This window comes from Haemaphysalis longicornis, unplaced genomic scaffold, assembly GCF_048455015.1.
Source record: "Haemaphysalis longicornis isolate Haplotype H1 unplaced genomic scaffold, Haemaphysalis longicornis Haplotype H1 scaffold_6, whole genome shotgun sequence".
Classification (NCBI taxonomy): domain Eukaryota; kingdom Metazoa; phylum Arthropoda; class Arachnida; order Ixodida; family Ixodidae; genus Haemaphysalis; species Haemaphysalis longicornis.
Genome location: NW_027526407.1, coordinates 136,354,909 through 136,363,056, shown reverse-complemented (window position 1 = coordinate 136,363,056; position 8,148 = coordinate 136,354,909).

Below are 8,148 nucleotides of genomic sequence, written 5' to 3'. Positions count from 1 at the left end.
CTTGGTGAAGACCTGCATTTTTCTTTTCTATGCTTTACAAATCGTGTAGATAAGCTATACAACGGTAAGATAAATTTCTCAACCTGCCTTTCAAATCAGGCACAAAAGCATTAGGCTAAAGAAGCACCACCCATGCGTATATGACGCAAGGGGGACTTCCGACAATTGGAGTGCACAAAAAGACGGCCGGCGCATAAGCAAGACAGGGCGGGAACACAAAATTGATCACTTGTTTTTCGGCCAACACATGACAACATTTTATTTCCAACATTTTATACGAAAGCGCATCAACATTCCGCTGAGCTTTCGGGGCTTGGCGGGCATGTGAACTTTAACTGAGAAGTGCAGACATAGGCAAACTTGGAAACGGCCACGAGGCAAACCGCGAAACATACGTCAGCTTCTCAGAACTTGTCCATGCCAACCTTCATCAGGTGCAAGCTATTTATTGACACGAAACATGTCAAGTGCGTCCTCTGAATCGCCGTCCCAAAACCGTGCGATGAACTCGCAGAAACCTCAGCATATGCAGTTAACACTGTTACGATAGAAAAATAGAATATAGGTTGCCTTTTCGACAGGGTCATTGCTCTTACTTTAGGATCGTAAAAGTTCGCTTTTGCTAGGTGTTTGCCCCGTAGAAATTCTCCGACTGATTGCCTTGATTGGCACGTCAGTGGAGGTCGTCAGGTTTGGAGTGCATCAACCGTTCAAGTGACTGCGGGCACGGTAACTGTTCACAAGTAATTTTTAATCACAACACAAGCACGGACAAAGTCCTCCAGTGTGTTCCTAATCTATTGTGCTTCACATTTTTAGTTACAGAAATAGCGACATCAATAGCGTCGATGTAGCCAGAACGAATCATTAAAAGTACCTAGAAAAAATAACGATGCACTGCTAAGTGATTTAGTCAGCTAAATAGGCACTCGGGCACAGGAATGTTGGCACTCGCGCTGAGACACTCGAGCGCAGCGCAGTGAAGTTCGCTTTTGCGAGGTGTTTGCCCTGTAGAAATTCGGCGACTGATTGCCTTGATTGGCACGTCAGTGGAGGTCGTCAGGTTTCGAGGGCATGAACCGTTCAAGTTACTGCAGGCACGGTTTCTGTTCACAATGCATTTTTAATCCCAAAACAAGCAGGGACAAAGTCCTCCAATAAGTTCCGAATGCATTGTGCTTCACATTTTAGTTACACAAATAGCGACATCAATAGCGTCGATGTAGCCAGAACGAATTATTAAAATTACCGATAAAAAATAACGATGCACTGCTAAGTGATTCAGGTAGCTAAATAGGCACTCGGGCACAGGAATGTTGGCACTCGCGCTGAGGCACTCGAGCGCAGTGATCACAATAAGGATTATCAGGAATATTGTGACTACCACTGATAATCCTTGCGAGCACCTTAGGTAGATCATATTGAAAAAATGTGAGAATAGTGACGAGCGATGATGATAATTTAGGTTTGAATCTAAAAAACAGCGCAGAAAATATTGGCGCCGTAGAAACAGAACAATACGTGCTGATGAACAACTACGAAAAATTTTAATCGAAGTGATAAAATATAAGCAGGCGCATGTGTAATCTTAAACAGTACGTCAAAGACACGTAAAGGAAAAAACTAAAACCATGGATTGCGTAAAAATACACAGTATCTAAAAACAGCCATTTTTTTATATTTAGGCGCTTATATAGGTATATTCCTACCTAATGAGTGCCACAGAAGCCGGAGTCACAAAACCACCTGCCCTCATCCCAATGGCCAATGCTTGTTTTTTTTCACTGGATTGGTTTCTAGGTATTGTTTCAAGATTCGTGTTCTGTGTTGCTTTGCATAGCATTTGCACTTACCCCGGTCTGCGGCAAGATTGCTACTGGCATTTGTGCATATGTAGAAATGGTGTTCTCTAACACGTTTGTTAATGCACCTCCTCGTGTGAGCTATGCAGACGCTAATGTGCTTGACGGAGATTTCTTATACTACGCAATCCACACATTTCCCTTATTGTTTTGCGTTGTTTTTTCAGCACGTGGTTTCGTGTCGATTTTGGTTGTTCTCCATGGCACAGAGGGAGCTATTTAGTTTGGCGCAGACAATACCATCATCGCGCCAACCTTTCGTTCGATCGTCTTGAGAGCGTGCGAAACGCCGTGCATTAGCAGAATGCGGTAAGTTGGCCCCCTGCGGGTAGCTTTTATTTTTCTGCCTTGTTTGAAAAGTCTTCTATGAACCGATTCCCCGGAGCTGCACCGCAACGAAACTGGGTAACCTTCAGGTTTCACACTGATGTCTTGGCAATCGAGGCTCTTTGTCGTCATGTGACGACAGGAACTTGACACCGGGTTCTGTGAGGCAGCACCGAATATACCTCGTTTCACCACCTTTGATTGGGTGGAGTTGAACGGGATGATACCATTTTGCGACCATGGTGCATATTTCCAGCACAAAGGACTCCCAAAAGTCAATTCGTGGACACAGATTTCTAACTCGTTGCCTTTGGTCAATTATTGGTTAGAGTGAACATCTTCAGAAGTGATTAGAATGCCTCCAGAATATTGTCTTCTTCGCTTGTAAATCCTCAAAATCTGTTGCAGGGAAAAATGAAATCGCCCACACGAAAAATGGCTACAGTACTGCGAGGTCAATAGAAGGAACTGAAAACCGGGGCAGTAGAGAACAGGTAGAATATCAGTATGCGCACACACTTTAAAACACCCTATGCACAAGCCTTCCGCTAGAAGTAATCATCACTGCTGTGCATCACGACAGTTGTCCAGAAGCAGAATAATGGGCCCACCAGCAGGTCCTCTATGACATAGCGACAATCGTTTTAGTACGGTTGTTTCCGTACATGTCGATGGCCTCATTACAGGTTGCAACACAAGGGCATAAGGAAGGAAGGGAGTAGTACTTGCATTTGAGGTACACGCAAAGGCTCCTCACGTCGCGGACTTCGCGTCCAAAAATTATGGCAGGACTATATGATCCCCCACCAAGAAGAATGAGTCTTCTTTTGGCAGTTTGAACAGTGAGGGCTGAAGGAATCATCTGAAGCAGTTTTATCAAGAGTTACTTTACCCGACGAACACTCTCACTGGACAGAGCTCTTTGCGTGTCTTGTCACGGAAAAATTGTCAAGTGTACACCCTTGACCTGCCGTATTGAGGAAGCAAGAGTGTTCAACAAATGCGTTTTTACAATTGTCTTCAATTACAATTTTGTCTTCGCCTTTTAAGGTTTTGTTACCATATAGGCTCTCGCAGAGTCGAAGAAAATGGGTATTGGTAAATACCTAGATTTTTAAACATCTTTGGGCCCTTTTCCGAAGGGATCAGGGGGATCGCAACTGTCAAATAATGTGTCGTATATGGATAATTGGAAAATTCTGACCAGAATAAAGGCAGCCCTGAAGAAGGCGCGTGTAACACCGAAACTGTTGTGTCCAGACGGGTGATATGCGTGATGCGTGATACGAGGGATGTAGATATACATATATAAATATATAAATATAGAGATATGTATATAAATATAGATATATATATATAAATATACATATATATATATATATATATATATATGTATATATATATATATATGTATATCGAGAAAGACGTAGAAAATAAATATAATTTTACTGACGTTTCAGGAAAGGACTCCCTTTCTTCAGAGTATCTTCTCTAGGGAGTCCTCTGCCTGAAACATCAGTACAGTTATTTCTATTTTCTACGTCTTTCACGTTTGTCTCTGTCTCTACTAACCTTATTTTTTTCGCGCTCTGAGTGAACATTTATCGTTTCAGACAATATATAGATATATATATATATATATATATATATATATATATATATATATATATATATATATATATATATATATATATATATATATATATATATATATATATATATAATCCAGGGAGTAGTAGAACTTTGAAGATGGTAGAGAACACAAGAGAAGAAAAACTTCGAACAAGGTAAAAGCACGATTGTGGCCTACGTTTCAGCAAAGAGAACTTGCTTTTCTCTCTTTGCTGAAACGAGTTCTCTTTGCTGAAACGTAGGCCACAGTCGTGCTTTTACCTTGTTCGAAGTTTTTCTTCTCTTATATATATATATATATATATATATATATATATATATATCAGTCTAGAGAAAGATAAACTCACAAAGCGCCCAAAAATAGTGTAAGTAAAGAGTCGGATACACAGCAAGAATTATACCAAACAAGGTTTTCTTACGTAGCGGCAACGGGACTTGCCTTCATCAGAGTACAGTTACATTGTTTTGCTGTCGCAAACATTTTGAACACATTTCTGATATAGCTTTGCAGAAAACTGTGAGAAGGAGCGGAAAATGTTTCGGAAATGGAGAGTATGCATACAGTCCGGCTACGCCTATGTTACAACAACAAACCAAACAAAAGCGGGGGGGGGGGGAAAGAGAGAAAGGAAGGGTCGTGTTAACAAAGCAGCATTCAAGGTTGCACCATGACGGGTCAACGTATGCCGCGCGGCCTGCAAGTTCAGACAATGCGGGAAACTGGACAACCGCGGTTTTAAAAGAAAGGGAAGAGTATACAGTAAGGTATTCAGTGGCTGGGGAGACTGGTTGGGGCGGAAGCGAAGATGGGTGTGCCCCCCGCTGATGAAGAGAAAAGATACGGGGCAAAAATAAGCTTTTCACAGAAGCTAGCAACTGAAAAGGAAAGAGGTAGGGTCACAAAAGGTTAAACATGAATAGATCACAAAGAGTTAAACATTCTTAAGTGGTGGTGGGAACGAGGCCTCCTTCCCCACGACAACTGACATTGTTGAGCCGCATTAGGCCAATAAAGCTGCTGTATTAGGAGAGTTTCTGCGAATTCTGATGGGAAAATCAAGGGTAGGAATAATGAACATAGTTATAAAAATTATGTAGCCGCCAATTTTAATCGAGGGATAAGCACGTTAGCTTTCCATAACTTTCATTAATCTCAAGTGTGGCTAACCGAAACTTATAAATAAGATAAGATTCCCAAACCTCGCGGTCGTGGTGGGTTTTGAAGGCGGATTCTTAAATGGTTGCTTTAAGATGTTCAACTGCATGCCCGGGACAGTTCACATATCTTGACAGAGGCAAATAAGGGCAGCTTTTTGCATGAGAGCAGTGATTATTGAACCGTATTTGTAAGCGCGTTTCTGTTTGGCCGATATGTTGTTGCCTACAAACAGTGCACTCTAGAAGGTATACGACATTTTCGCAGTCACAGTTAAAGTTACCTTTTATGTTTACGTAATAGTCTGAAGCCGTGCTTGTGGGGCGCTGTGTAGTGGTATTGTGTGGGCACACTTTACGTCGGGGTTTATTGCAGGGAATGAAGTCAGTAGTTGCCGGTCGGTTGATGTGAGACTTATTAAGAAAGTCACCTAAATTCCTATTACGCCGGTAGACAACGCGTGGTGGTTTGGGGAATATGCTTTTTAAGCGGTCATTTGCATGAGGATATTGTGATGTTTGTTTAGTATATATATATATATATATATATATATATAGTATAAAAACTATATATATATATATATATATATATATATATATATATATATATATATATATATATATATATATAGATATCCCTATCAGCCAGAACGGACATAGTCATAAAGCTAGCCGACAAAGGTGGCAGGGTAGTTGTTTTACGTGTGGGAAAATACAAAGATGAAGCTTATAGGCAGCTCAATCACCCTTGCTACTACAAGCCCTTCGATAACGATCCGAGCCAGGAATACAGCCTAAAAATCCTTCAGAGCCTCAAAGATCTATGATCTAGAGAATTAATAACGACTACTGACTTAAATTTCATGAAACCGAATAATAAGCATGCAGGACGTTTTTACCTCCTCCCAAAAGTCCATAAAGTCCCCGTAGAATTATTGTTCTCTGCCGACATTCCTGGCAGACCCATAGTTTCGAATACCCCAACCGAAGCACTATCTCTGTTTCTGAATCATCACCTATCCGACATTCCGGCTCTTCTTCCTTCATTCGTTCAGGACACCCCCCACTTCCTCCGCATAATAGAAGATATAAATATGGGCGGGCGCCTACCCAGTGGAACCCTCCTTGTTACTCTTGACGTTGCTGCATTGTATACAAACATTCCGTTCGCCGAAGGAATTGAAGCGATTTCAAAATCTGTATCAGTGAACCCGCACCAACATGCACCAGAAGTGTACATAACTTTGTTAAAACTAGTTCTAACTCTCAATTATTTTGAATTTGACTCTTCTTACTTTTTGCAAGTTTTTGGAACTAGCATGCGTACTCCATTCGCACCTACCTATGCCAACATTTTCATGGGGCAACTTGAAGCTACCCTGTTAAGCTCTTTTCCTCATAAACCTCAGGTTTACCTCCGCTGCATAGACGACATCTTCATGATTTGGGAACACGGTCGTGCGACTCTAGAAACGTTTATATCCCTACTCAATTCTTCGCATCCGACTATTAAATTCTCCTGCCAGTATTCTGAAAAAGAAGTGAACTTCCTAGATACTACCGTCATTCTAGACAACGGTAAACTTAAAACCACGCTCTTTAGGAAGCCAACAGACAGGCAGCAGTACCTAGATTATAAATGCCATCACCCCAGACACTGCAAGCAAGGGATCTTTGTAGGACAAGCCACCAGGCTTAGAAGAGTATGCAGTGATGACAGTGACTACGTAGAGCACCTAGACGAACTCAAGGCCACCCTTATGAACAGGAACCACCCCAAAAGCTCGCCCGATCAGGCGTACCAACGTGTGTCTTATCTCAAAAGGAATGACGTTCTTAACAAACAGCTGCAAAACGAAAGCGCCAGGCCACCTGCCCTAATAACTAAATTTTTAAACGCCCTCCCAAACGTAAACAATATACTGCGGAAGTACTACCCCATTTTAGCCAGTAACAACCGACTTAAAAAGTCTTTCCCCGAAGCACCAATGGTTACCTACCGGAGAAACAGGAATCTAAAAGATATTTTAGTGCATGCTAAAACAGGGCCTTCAAAGCAACCAGTCATAGCCAGCTGCTCCCGCCCCAGATGCAAGACTTGTAGGCACCTACAAACAGACTGCGTTGTAAAAAGCACAGCCAGTAATTATGTCCACAAGATTATTTCAAGTTTTACGTGCACTTCATCCAACATTGTGTATATGTTGGAATGCTCAATGTGCCACAAACAGTATATAGGCGAAACGAGTCAACCTATGAGCGTACGGCCTAATGGTCACCGGGCAGATACTCCTAGCGCAGTATTTTAAACAACCAGACCAAAATTTTGATGACATTACGTTATATATACTTCAGTTAAATTTTAAGCCTCCTAAGGACAGGAAATACCGAGAATCCTACTTAATTTACAAATTAATTCAACTCCATAAAACCTGCTGGAATAATTGCGTCTAAGGGCAACTTGGAATCCTTGCGATATTCACCGGGAATACAGCATTAGGAATTTTCGTGCATATACCCGGACAGGCCGCCAATGGAATCTGAACCTGGCAACGTTTAACGCGCGAACTTTATCTAGCGAAGTAAGTCTCGAGATGTTCGAGGAATTAGAGGGCATTATATGGGATGTAATAGGGCTTAGCGAGGTTAGGAGGACGGGTGAAGCCTTTACGGTGCTGAAAAATGGACACGTCCTATGTTACCGTGGTCTAGAGGACAGAAGAGAACTGGGAGAGGGATTTCTAGTCAATAAAAGCATAGCTGGCAACATTAACGAATTAGCATAGCTGGCAGCATAGCTGGAAACATTAACGAAAGGGCCGCAGGTCTTGTAATTAGGCTCAATAAGAGGTACAAGCTCAAGGTGGTGCAGGGCTACGCGCCCACATCCAGCCATGACGACCAAGTAGTGGAACGCTTCTATGAAGATGTGGAATCGGCAATGGCTAAAGTAAAAACACAGTATACCGTAGTTATGGGGGACTTCAATGCTAAAGTAGGCAAGAATCAGGCTGGAGACAAGGCAGTTGGGAGCTATGGTCTGGGCTGTAGAAATAGCAGGGGGGACCTACTAGTTGAGTTTGCAGAACAGAATAACCTACGCATAATGAATACCTTCTTCTGTAAACGGGAGAGTCAGAAGTGGACCTGAAGGAGCCCGAATGGGGAGCAC